A 13,533-nucleotide genomic window follows, 5' to 3' on the forward strand; every position below is an offset into this window, starting at 1 on the left:
TTCAGTCAAGCCAGAAATGGCCTAAGGAGGCTTTGACGATGTGTATCATAAGAGGGTCAAAAAGAGAGATGCTTTCTGAGGTGGATAACAAACATCTCTGTGTCACTCTCTCACCTTCGTAGAATATCCCCCATAACACTTTCTTCCTCTTGTACCACTGATCTGATCAACATCCTTCAATCCCTTAAAGCAAACTCATATAATGATTGTACTCAAAATTCAGTCTTGATCCCCATTGTCATACAAGCTAATGCCCATCACCTATCTTCCTTTCCTGGGTAAGGGCCATGTAAAGCATTTGAATTGTAACTTTTGACCCATATAGGCCAATGCACGCTATCTCATGGTTATTGATTGTACCCTGCAAGTCATTAACAATGCCCTCTGGATTACAGATGCAGGCAACTCATGCTTCATAGTGCTTCTCTAGCAGTGGCCTTTAAATCGTAAACCATGATCTTCACAGGTGATAAGCTGAGCTACATAAATCTACATTTCATTTTATAAGTCACCATGATTGGGGACCTCTGGCACCGTCCTCAAATGCAGAGTTCTAAATGCCTCTAAATTGGCATACTATACAAACATATTGTGTCTCCTTATTGTGACATATTTGATAAGAATGTTAGTTTTATGCTTCTGAAAGTTGTATAGTTACATGGACAAGAGAGGAGACCCCTATCTTTACATTTTGAAACACTAATTTGTGGTGATTGTGTGTTTTCCATTTCTGAATTACGAAATTCAATGCTATATACACTTTTGCAATAAATGAATAATGTTTGCTAATTCCATGTCTCGATAAAAAGCCTTAGCAGTGTTATCTATGGTTCTTTACTTCTTTAAATATTGTCTTCTTCCCATCCTAATTAATGTTAGGTAGCATTGTGAATCAAAGAAGCTAAATCATTCTAAAATGCCAGTTTCTTGAATGTGGCGTAACTCAATCAATCAAACATTTATAAGCTGATTCTAGAAATACTGCAGCACTCCCAAGAAGTCCATAGTGACAAATCCAGGCAACTGAGTTTGGTTGTAGTAAGATCTATTTGTTGTTTGTATGGACGTCAATGTGGCAAGATGAACATGGTTCCACATTCACAGGCAACACGTGTTTTGTCACGTTTGTGCCTTTTTCAAGGCTATCTAAGTAAGAGAAGTAAATATCACGAAAGCAGCATTGAGCCCATAGGTAAGAGCATTCCAATGACTCACTGGTAATTAAAATGTCTATAGGTTAGTATGAAACTGGTCACAACTTAATGTAGCAAGAGCAAGTAACAGTCCATAGTAAAGTAGCGACCATGATAAGTCTGAGCCTGATGTTTCCGTAAGGCGACACACTCGTATTGGCTGTGATTGTGGAACCATGTTAATCTTGCCACATTGACGTGCCACATACTCAGTTGCCTGACTTTGTCACTATGGACTTCTTGGGAGTGCTGCAATATTTCTAGAATCAGATGTTTGGTGTCACCTTGTGGACACCTATGTATGTTTCTGGGCAGTAAAGCATAAACTACTCTTCAGCACCGCGCTTCAACCCATTTGGACTGTTCCTGACTGTAATTGCAAGTGTTAAGTAGCTTGGATTTGCTTTAGGAAGTGCACCCATTGGACCATTACTACCAGTTTTCTTTTGTGTAAACATTTATAGAGAGAAGAAAATCTTGAGGCGCTGACTACTTAAGTTATGATAGTATAGTGTTTATTTCTCGAACCATCCAGATATCTCATTCATATTCATCTGAGGAGTTCTGTCTTATCTTTCATTTAAACATAAGTCTTTCACTGATGACAGCTCTCCCATTTTACAGGACTGTTCTTCAGGGGCAGCTGCCGCAAATCTAAAGCGGAGGAGCAGGGCGAGGGGATGGGGGAAACAATAATAAAATTTAAAAAACGTACCTTGTGGACGTTGCCTGCCCCATTGCTCCTAATCTCTCTGGTGTTCCAGAAGTCCTTGGGACACCAGCACAAGATCCCCATTCAATTCTGGCGCTGCTATCATGCTAGATGTAACACAGCCAGGTTGAAGAAACACACCAGCCACACATGGGCACTTAAGTGCACAGATTCCACTCCCTCTCATGGCCCAGCCCTGCCCACCAGCTGAAAAAAAGAAAACAATAGTGAAATATTATTTTATTTTTTCAGCTGCTGCCTTTGCCAGGAGGGCGACACTGTGAAGGAGCCGCCCCTGCTGTTCTCTAGTTTTAAGTTGGGTGGCACTTTCCAGTTTTATTTACATGGTAGCCTGTGCAAGCTCCTCCAGTTTCCCAAGTCTCCTGATTCTCAATATGACTCACTGGACTCAGTGCTCATCTCTGACTTCAGGCATGACCTCCAGTTCACTAGGCTGAATTCTGGCAGGGCAAATTTACCATTTTACGCTATGGAGGTTAACAAATGGTGTACAGTTAAGATGCAAAAAAGTAATACCCATTATCTGAAGTTCTTTAAAACCGTAGTTCTAAAGACTCTATGAAAACACATTTTTTAACAGCAAAATATTTTGTTTCTTAGTGTATTTCGGTAAAAGGCAAACCACTGTAATTTCAGTTTTTCAAAGGTTTTTCTAGTGTTACGTCAATGTTGTCAAAGCTTTTCCACCATGACGTTACAACATGTTGGCCACAAGTACTTGTATCATTTCTTCTCATCTGCAGCTCCATCATCTATCATTTTCCATTTGCGTTCCCTTACCTTGTAGATTGATAATGTACATGAAAAACCTCAGGCATATATTTTGAAGCCACAATATATCCTTCATGTTGAGGTTTATTTATAGAAAAGACTGTTCAGCATCATGGTATGTTCTAGGGTCCAGTTCCTGTCAGCTGGACATCTGTCTGAAACCTCTACGTGCTCTGGTTGAATGCCCTTATGTATACTTTCATTGCTTCTTTGCCTTTGTTTTCATGATATAAATAACTCTTGTACTTTCCTGTTGTCAAATTCTCTGTTATTACTTAGCTAAGTAATATAGAGATGCTTTCACAATTAATGTGTTTCTTGAATGATTTCTCTGACAGCCAAATAATGATCAGAATATAATTTGAACATTACATTACACTAAAGTAACAGGCAGGATCTAAAAAAAATCATTCTTTATTTGTCCTCAGCTGTTCCATTATCACTTTTCTTGTTATAATTATACTGACTGACTGTAATGTACAGCTGGATTTTACTGCAGCGGCTGCACTGCTTCCATCCTCCAAAGTTTGGCATTGTTCAGGATGTGCCTTGGCATCCTGACATGTTGTATATGTACAAAAAACTAAATAAACATATATACATTTTTAAAAACAATGCACAATATTTCACACATTGGACCCAAGGACAGGAAACATTGGAAATCTCTGCTAGGGATCCCACAATCCCGTCCATCAGTCATCATCCAGCAGCCTATCCAGTCGAGCTACAATGCCGGAAACAGGTGATGAGCTTTGCGGCCAGGTACAGCAAAGCATACACAGTCCATCTAATTGATAAATGGTGGAAAGAACTTGTCAACATGCACAATTAAACCTCTAAGAAAGAGCATGTGGAACAAGGAGCAAGGAAAGTGAATCTCCCCTTTCATATGTTCCCCTGTCACTTCCTTCATCAGTGGTACCAGTCGTATCAAACAAAACTAAAAAGGCATTACTTTGAACTCAATAAATGAGACTGGCAAAAAGAAACAAATGAAACAAATGAGTTCATGTGCATCCCATGTAGGGAGGCTTTCGACTGTGCCCATAACCACCATAACTCATCACCCTACAAGGCAGGTTAGTTTGCAAAAGCTTCGCCTAATCTGCTGGACCCGCATGAGAGAAACCAAAACTGGAAAAAAGCTTGTAGCTAGCATATCATTGCAATATAGATTCAATTGAAAACAATGCCCACATTTTGTTCCAATGCATATGATATTGAAAATGCAGAAAGTCATGTCTAGAAGCCCTGATAAGACAAAAATATGTGGAAGACCAACAAAGTGCATTGGTATTGCAGTGGGGGTATTATAACCTCAAACATTACCCAGAAGCATGGTGTTTTTTTCAAGGTAGCTGGGAAAATCAGAAAGAACAAAGTCTGGCTGGCAGCGCATTTAACAAAGGAAAAATCAGAGGGTACAAAATCCATACTTTTATAAGTATATAGGCAGGGGGGGCTCCTCTGCAATGGTGGATTAGCGTCGCCCGACTGGCTAAGAGCCAGCAGCAGAAAAATAAAACAATACTTCGATATTGTGTCATAATTCTACTGCTGGCTCAGCCAGCATGTGAAGGGAGGGGCAGGGCTGGGCCTCAGGAGGTGGGTGGGGGGATGAGGAATTGAGTGCACTAAGTGCACATGTGTGTTTGGACAGCCTAAGACGGCCGGCATGTGTACACCACCGGGCTGGAGAAACTGCACAGGCCCCAGTGTTGTGTCTGAGCATCAGTCTGAGCCACTCAGACCAATCCTGACACTGCTTTCATGCTAGCTTTATCATGAAAGCAGCACCAGGATTGCTGGGGAGCCTGTTCTCGTGTCCCAGTGAATGCTGGGACACCAAAACAGGAAAGGAGGACGAGCGAGGCGGAAGGAGAGGACAGCAGCAAACTATAAGTCTTTTTTTTTACATTTATTGGTCCCCCCCATCCCCGTCGTCCCCCCGTCCCTCCCCTTGATATTTGCAGCAGCCACCGCTGTATATAGGCCATGAACACTGCTGCAATCATTACCCTACAGCATGGTCAAGATATCAAGCCAACAATTTTGTTGCATTCAAGTATTGCCAGTTCCTTTTGCTGAACCATCCCTAACGCCTAAAGTCAATACTATGAAAAGCGATTTTTTTTCTCGATTACAGGGTAATAATATTTTATAGTTGGTGGACATCCTAGTGTCCCTTGAGAACTCACATGGATCTCGTCTGACTTTTGGATTCCATTTTTCATGATATCACTAAGGGGCCAGACTTTGTTCATTAGGTGAGCATTCTTCCTAACGGAATAGGTACGGTGGTGTCTCTCACATTACAGTGAGTCTCTTCTCTTTCTTAACCTTGGTTTAACAAACTCCTTTAAAGGGACATTGAAGCTGCTTTTCTCTAAATTCCTGTTCTAAACTCAGAGTATAAATGGCACTTTTTGATCAACATATTTACAGAATTCTTCTGAACATCTACTGACCTACGGCCCATATGTATATGAAATTTCTATTTTGCAATTCCCAAATAGCGAATCTATAGAAATCGCTGTTTGTGAATCGCAAAACAGAATGTATGAAATTTGTGCTTTCCTAGCAGTTCCTATTGAATCGCAATCGCTAATAGGAAATTGCATTTTAAGAATCGCTAAATTGTGATTTTCTCATAGGAAATTGTACATATTACACATATGGGCCCGTCTTTCCACATTACATAAAGGTGCACAGAAAACCATTGCATGCAGCCATACATCCAGACACATGCATACACTGAGGCCAAGGTCACATGTACACAGATGCACAATTTCACAGTTTTCACTCATATAAATGCACAAACGGATTCACACTTACATAGAGTAAAAAAACGTACATTTCCAGAGATACACACCGCACAAATACACGTGTGAATGTATATACATGCACACATATGCACAGATGAAGCAAAGCACACCTAATTTCTGTTTTTATAGCATCAGAATGTCACTTTTATCCACGTCAGATTACTTGAGGCACTACACAATTACAAATACAGAAGGTACTGGCAAGATTGAGAAAAAGGGTGGCAGCAAACACAATGTATGCACGCACTCCTGATATGTGGGTGGGAAGGTTGATATTCCATAACCTGGTTACATACAGGGAAAATACTTATTTCATGTGAGTTTCTAATCTTTGCTGGTTATAGGTCATCTGTTGATTCCTGACTTCTCGTGATGAACTGACCTGAGGATGTGTTGTTTTTTTCTGCCTTATTTGTGGAGGGGTCTGTCCATAAAGGCTCTGTACAAGAGTCAGCAGGTCTTGAAGACCAGGCTTACTGAAGTGGCTGCCAGTGTAGGTCCTTCAGAGTGGGTAATTGGTGGTTGACTGGTGACTAGGTGCTGGTAGGAGCTGCACAGTGCAGGGTTTCTGAAGTACGCTCTCAGTAACCTTACGCAGGAGAGATGGTGCCCCTCTCCTGCATTCTTTGTGTAGGTACATGCACATGCACACACACACACACACACACACACACACACACATGCAACCACAAATATACGTAATATGCAGCTGTACTTTCATATCAACACAAAGTACAGAGATAGAAATCACATAAGCACACACAGATCACATGTGTGACTCAGTAAGAAATACATGTACACACACGAAGAGACAGATAAACAAGCAGTCGCAAGGCAATCGGTCTTGCATTTGCTCCAGTTAGAGCAATGGGAGATGTAAATTCCAAACTGGACTTTTCATGCCAAATGAATTGAAAATGAAAAGTAAAACATTAGTTGACAAAAGCGAACCGATTCAAAGTGCCATAGCCACCATGAGCGTGAAGGAGAGACACAAAAGGAAAAAGAAGTTCAGTCACAGTCAAACATATTGGCAATCATGCAATTATCCATGTAACAGGGGAAGTCTGCAAGGCGGTAACAAAACCTCCCCAAGGAGGTATAAACGTAAAGCATTTACCTGTGATGACAAAGTATTTTTGAAAGGCAAGCCCACAAACGAGTGAAAGTGATGGGCGTGAGGTGGGCGTCATTAAAAGCCCATAATACAACAGGTCAAAGTGCTTGAGCGCTCAACCTAAAAATGGAGAAAGACTTCAGCAACAAGGTTGTAGGGGTCAGAAAATGACCGACGGAGAAAGGAGCAGAGAGAAGTGGACAGAGACACAGAAAGAAAAGGCTGATTGTAGGGAGAGAGGAAAAGAGCTACAAAATAGACACACTGGGGAAAAAGATGAGGTGCAGCAGAGAAATAAAAGTAACTGTTTAAGCAGGGAGAGGGGTGGAGAAAGACTGGAGTTGCTATCCAGAAGGGAAAGGCATAGGAGAAGAAGATGGAGAACTATTGGTAGTGGAAATTCAGTATGAGAAAGGAGAATGATAGAGCAGAGGGAGGCGAGTGAGAGTGGTGGGGAGGGTAAGAAAACAGAGTTGGTTGAGTCTAGGGTCTCCAAACAGGTACTCCATGTACCCAGGATCTAAAACCATGTTACAAGTTTCTTCTTGATACATAACATTCAGTACTTCTCAGTGAGAGATGCGTGTCACATGCAGTGCATGAGTGTCTGCCCACATGTTACAAACAGACCAATCTCTCCTGTCTGCCTACACTATGCACAAGGTAAAACATTAGTCTCATATAAATGCAGTCAAAAGCACTCAGCACAGTGCACTATTTTCTTCTAGTGTGCCTGTCTGACTAAGCCCAGGGTGCAACCTATGCACTGCCTTCTTCAGTCCATTATATCTGCAGATAAAAGCTATGTGCACACAGTGCAGTGTCTCCTCCCTGTGTGCCTGTCTGACTAAGCCCATGGTGTAACCTGTGCACTGCCTCCTTTGGTTCATTTTACCTGTCAATAATAACATAGTGCACTTAGTACAGTGTTTCCTCCTGATGTGCCTGTCCACACTAAGCAAATTGGTGCAAGCTGTTCAGCCTATGCTGCTTTTCACTGCTCCGGTCCACTTTAAGGACATTGTGCAAAAAGTGCAGTGCCTCATCCATTTCTGCATGTCTGCCTTTACTAAGCACACAATGCAAGCAGTGAAGAGCTTGTGGTCAGTACTTTTCCCTCTCTGTCTTCCCAGGGTTTACAATCTCTGTCTGCCTACACTAAGCACCATACAATAGACCAGTGTCTCTGCCTGTGATGTGGCTTCCCACACTAAACACACTGTACAAACAGGCAGCATTTCCCCTCGTGCTGTCTTGCATCACTAACCATGAGACAGACAGAGCACTATGTACAACATGCTTGACTACACTATGCACATGAAACATATGCAGTGTTCACTGTTTTAGCGAGGCAATCAAATGTGAATAACTTAATGAAAAATACACAAAAAGCACAATGTTTACAGTCTGCCAACTCTAAAAGGCACACAAAAGGAAAAATTAAAAATAAAACAGTTGACATAAGCGAGCCGATTCAAAGCGCCATGGTCGCCATGAGCATGTTCGTGAAGGAGACACAGAAAAGGAAAAAGAAGTTTGATTGCAGTCAGACGTATCAGCAAACTTGCAATTATCCTTGGAACAGGGTCTTTCTCCAAGGCGGTAACAAAACCGCCCCAAAGAGGGACAAACATAAAGCATTTACAAACAATAACAAAGGTTTTTTGAAAGGCAAGCCCATGAATGAGTGATATGGATGGATGTGAGGTGGGCGTGGTTGAAACGTACCAAGTTGTCGGAAAAGGGGCGCTTGGGCGCTACTATGTTCAACCTAAAAATTAATTAGTGTGCCACTGATATATACACAAATAGCACAGTTACACGCTTGTGCCACTGAACAATCACCACCCGGCAGACCCCGAGAACTGAGGTTAATTCTACACAGTAACATTGCCTCTTTCTCAGCACTTATACTCCCAAAATACCACATGTGTAATATTTTGTCCACACTGCAGAGTGGTAATTGGAAGGTGTCGTAATTGTTACTACACATTTCTGCAAATAAATAAAAATAAAAACAAATTGAAGTCCATATTGCGACTTAATTACAAGTAAGTATAAACAGTTTGTATTATGTGTGTGTATATCCACGGAAGAGAAGTGTGTAATATATATATATATATATATATATATATATATATATATATATATATATATTTGTATATACTTTTTTCGTGGTAATGGCATGCGTTAGTGTGCCTTTGGAAATGATCCTGATGCATTTTGGGTGCCTTTTTTTTTTTAACCCCTTCGCTACCAGGCCTTTTCCCCCTTAGGTGAGAGGCCTTTTTTTGCCTATTTGGGGCAGGGCACGCTTAGGCCTTCATAACCTTTTGTCCACATAAGCTACCCACGCCAAATTTGCGTCCTTTTTTTCCAACATCCTAGGGAGTCTAGAGGTACCTAGACTTTGTGGGTTCCCCTGAAGGAGACCAAGAAATTAGCCAAAATACAGTGTTTTTTTTGTTGTTTTTTTTAAATTGGAATAAAGGGCTGCAGAAGAAGGCTTGTGTTTTTTTTTCCCCTGTAATTGGCATCAACAAAGGGTTTGCAGTGCTAAAATCACCAGCTTCCCAGCTTTCAGGAACAGGCAGACTTGAATCAGAAAACCCAATTTTTCAACACACTTTTGGCATTTTACTGGGACATACCCCATTTTTTCGTTTTTTTGTGCTTTCAGCCTCGTTCCAACTGAAATAAAAAAATATTGAAATTGAGGTGAAAAAAAACAGCCATTTTTGTCTACGTTTTACTCTGTAACTTTTTCCTGCAATGTCAGTTTTTTAAACGCAATATACAGTTATGTCTGCTGGACTCTTCTGGTTGTGGGGATATATAGGGCTTGTAGGTTTTTCAAGAACCCTAGGTACCCAGAGCCAATAAATGAGCTGCACCTTGCAGTGGGTTTTCATTCTATACTGGGTATATAACAATTCATTTGCTGAAATATAAAGAGTGAAAAATAGGTATCAAGAAAACCTTTGTATTTCCAAAATGGGCACAAGATAAGTTGTTGAGGAGCAGTAGTTATTTGCACATCTCTGAATTCTGTGGTGCCCATACTAGCATGTGAATTACAGGGCAGTTCTCAAATATACGTCTTTTTTACACACTGTCTTATATTTGGAAGGAAAAAATGTAGAGAAAGACAAGGGGCAATAACACTTGTTTTGCTATTCTATGGTCCCCCATGTCTCCCAAAAAAATTGTACCTCACTTGTCTGGGTAGGCCTAGCGCCCACAACAGGATATGCCCCAAAACACAACGTGGACACATCAAATTTTTCCACAGAAAACAGAGGTGTTTTTTGCATAGTGACTACCTGTGGATTTTGGCCTGTAGCTCAGCCGGCACCTAGGGAAACCTACCAAACCTGTGCATTTTTTAAAACTAGAGACCTAGGGGAGCCGCAGATGGGGTGACTTGTGGGGCTCTCACCAGGTTCTGTTACCCAGAATCCTTTGCAAACCTCAAAATGTGGCTAAAAAAACACCTTTTCCTCACATTTTGGTGACAGAAAGTTCTGGAATCTGGGAGGAGCCACAAATGTACTTCCGCCCAGCGTTCCCCCAAGTCTCCCGATAAAAATGATACCTCACTTGTGTGGTTAGGCCTAGTGCCTGCAACAGGAAATGCCTCAAAACACAACGTGGACACATCACATTTTTCCACAGAAAACAGAGGTGTTTTTTGCAAAGTGCATACCTGTGGATTTTGGCCTCTAGCTCAGCCGGCACCTAGGGAAACCTACCAAACCTATGTATTTTTTAAAACTAGAGACCTAGGGGAATCCAAGATGGGGTGACTTGTGGGGCTCACAGCAGGTTCTGTTACCCAGAATTCTTTGCAAACCTTACAATTTGGCTAAAAAAACACTTTTTCCTCACATTTCGGTGACAGAAAGTTCTGGAATCTGAGAGGTGCCACAAATTTCCTTCCACCCAGCATTCCTCCAAGTCTCCCAATAAAAATGGTACCTCACTTGTGTGGGTAAGCCTAGTGCCCACGGCAGGAAATGCCCCAAAACACAAAGTGGACACATCTCATTTTCTCAAAGAAAACAGAGGTGTTTTTTGCAAAGTGCATACCTGTGGATTTTGGCCTCTAGCTCAGCCGGCACCTAGGGAAACCTACCCAACCTGTGCATTTTTTAAAACTAGAGACCTAGGGGAATCCAAGATGGGGTGACTTGTGGGGCTCTCACCAGGTTCTGTTACCCAGAATCCTTTGCAAACCTCAACATTTGGCTAAAAAAAACACCTTTTCCTCACATTTCGGTGACAGAAAGTTCTGGAATCTGAGAGGAGGCACAAATTTCCTTCCACCCAGCGTTCCTCGAAGTCTCCTGATAAAAATGGTACCTCAGTTTTGTGGGTAAGCCTAGTGCCCACGACAGGAAATGCCCCAAAACACAAAGTGGACACAACACATTTTCTCACAGAAAACAGAGGTTTTTTTTGCAGAGTGCATACCTGTGGATTTTGGCCACTAGCTCAGCCGGCACCTAGGGAAACCTACCAAACCTGTGCATTTTTTAAAACTAGAGACCTAGAGGAATCCAGGATGGGGTGACTTGTGGGGCTCTCACCAGGTTCTGTTACCCAGAAACCTTTGCAAACCTCAAAATATGGCCAAAAAAACACTTTTTCTTCACATTTCGGTGACAGAAAGTTCTGGAATCTGAGAGGAGCCACAAATTTCCACCCAGCGTTTCCCCAAATCTTCCGATAAAAATGATACCTCACTTGTATGGGTAAGCCTAGTGCCCACGGCAGGAAATGCCCCAAAACACAATGTAGACACATCACATTTTATCAAAGAAAACAGGTGTTTTTTGCAAAGTGCATACCTGTGGATTTTGGCCTCTAGCTCAGCCGGGACCTAGGGAAACCTACCAAACCTATGTATTTTTGAAAACTAGAGACCTAAGGGAATCCAAGATGGGGTAATGTGTGGGGCTCTCACCAGGTTCTGTTACCCAGAATCCTTTGCAAACCTTAAAATTTGGCTAAAAAAAAACACTTTGTCCTCTTATTTCTGTGACAGAAAGTTCAGGAATCTGAGAGGAGCCTCAAATTTCCACCCAGCGTTCCCCCAAATCTCCCGATAAAAATGGTACCTCACTTGTGTGGGTAGGCCTTGTGCTCGCAACAGCAAATGCCCCAAAACACTATCTGGACACATCAAAATGATCAAATAGAAAACTACCTGTTTTTGCGGGGGCATCTGCGTTTTTGGTCCTGGGCTCAGCAGCCATCTAGGGAAACCTACCAACCCCAGACATTTCTGAAAACTAGACATCCGAGGGAGTCTAGGGAGGTGTGACTTGCATGGATTCCCCAATGTTTTCTTACCCTGAAATCTCAGCAAACCTCAAATTTAGCTAAAAAATCAAATTTTTCCCACATTTCTATGTGGGATCACCACAACGGGACATATTTCCTACCACCCAATGTGACCCTCAGTCTCCTGGTAAAAATGATACCTCACTTGTGTAGATGGGCCAAGTGTTTGTGACAGGGAAGAGCTAAAAACAAGTCAAAATTGAGGGGAACCAAAGTGAGTCCAAAGGGGCCATTTGAAAAAATCATTTTTAGGCTGACAAGTGCAGCAGATACTTTATCGGTATAGATGAGACAATGCTGGGTGGTAGGGATTTTGTGGATTCCTGCAGATTCTGGAAGGTTCCATCACAAAAATGTGGGACAAATGTGTGCTTTCCAGCAAAGTTACAGGTTTGCAGGGCATTGTGAGTAAGGAAATGGTGCGGGTGCATGTGAAGCACACCACCCTGGAATCAACTAGATTTTTAGTTTTCAAATGTGTCTAAGTCTTGTGGATTTTTCTACATGGCAGCGTCCCAAAGCAAAAAAAATGTGCAGCCCTCACCATTCCAAGTGGGACGATTTTGAGAGTTACCAAGCTCTCATGGCCCAAATGTAAAACAAAAAACAAAAATAATCAAGTGTCCTCTTGCTTGCCATGGGATAAGATGTTTTAGTGTGCGGGGGAAAGCTGAAAGACTGTTACCCCCTTCAGTTCGGGTGGGGGCATAACCAGGCCTATACTGGTTGGTAACCACCACCCCACTATTTTCTTTTATTTTTTTTATTCTCTGGCATCTAGTAGACTTTCTGTGCCCCCCAGAGTGTGGATCGGGGGTAATTGCCCAATCTGCCCACTGGTGGGCAGAACAACTTTGACCCCATTTATTTGGGGTGGGGGTATGGCCATAACCCCAACCTCTTATTTTGAAAAACAAATCTTCCCTGGTATCTGGTGGCCTTTCTGCCCCCCTTGGGGGCCGATAGGCCTTAAAAAAATAGGCCAATCTGCCCCCAAGGGGGGCAGTTATGGCCAACAGTAATGTGCCCCCATGGGAAGCGACCCTTGCCCAAGGGGCTGCCCCCCCCCAAACAAAACACAAACATACACACACACACCAATCCATTGTGTCTAGAGGTTTCTGCCCCCTTTGGGGGCAAATTGACCTAACAAAAATAGGCCAATCTGCCCCCAAGGGGGGCAGAAATGGCCTAAATACAATTTGCCCCCCAGGGGAGCGACCCTTGTCTAAGGGGTCGCTCCCCATACATAAAAAACATAAATGAAATATATATATATATATATATCCCTGGTGTCTAGAGGTTTCGGCCCCCTTGGGGGCAGATCCGCCTAATTATATTAGGCCGATCTGCCTCGGGGGGGCAGAAAAGGCCTAAAAATATTTCCCCCCCCCGGGGGATTGGCCCTTGCCGCTCCCCTTATGCTCAAATATGAATAAAATAAATAATCCCTGGTGTACAGTGGTTTCTGCACCCAGGGGAGGCAGAAATGGCCTAAAAATATTTTGCCCCCCTGGGAGCGACCCTTGCCTAAGGGTTCGCTCCCCA

The 13,533-nt window shown here is 42.4% G+C and overlaps 1 protein-coding gene across 1 annotated transcript in view; it reads left to right on the forward strand.

The window, feature by feature from the left end:
- Nucleotides 1-13,533, forward strand: part of LOC138247431 (putative methyltransferase DDB_G0268948) — a 153,183-nt gene that overhangs the window by 53,220 nt on the left and 86,430 nt on the right. The gene's annotated exons all lie outside the window — the stretch shown is intronic.

This window comes from Pleurodeles waltl, chromosome 7 (genome assembly GCF_031143425.1).
Source record: "Pleurodeles waltl isolate 20211129_DDA chromosome 7, aPleWal1.hap1.20221129, whole genome shotgun sequence".
Classification (NCBI taxonomy): domain Eukaryota; kingdom Metazoa; phylum Chordata; class Amphibia; order Caudata; family Salamandridae; genus Pleurodeles; species Pleurodeles waltl.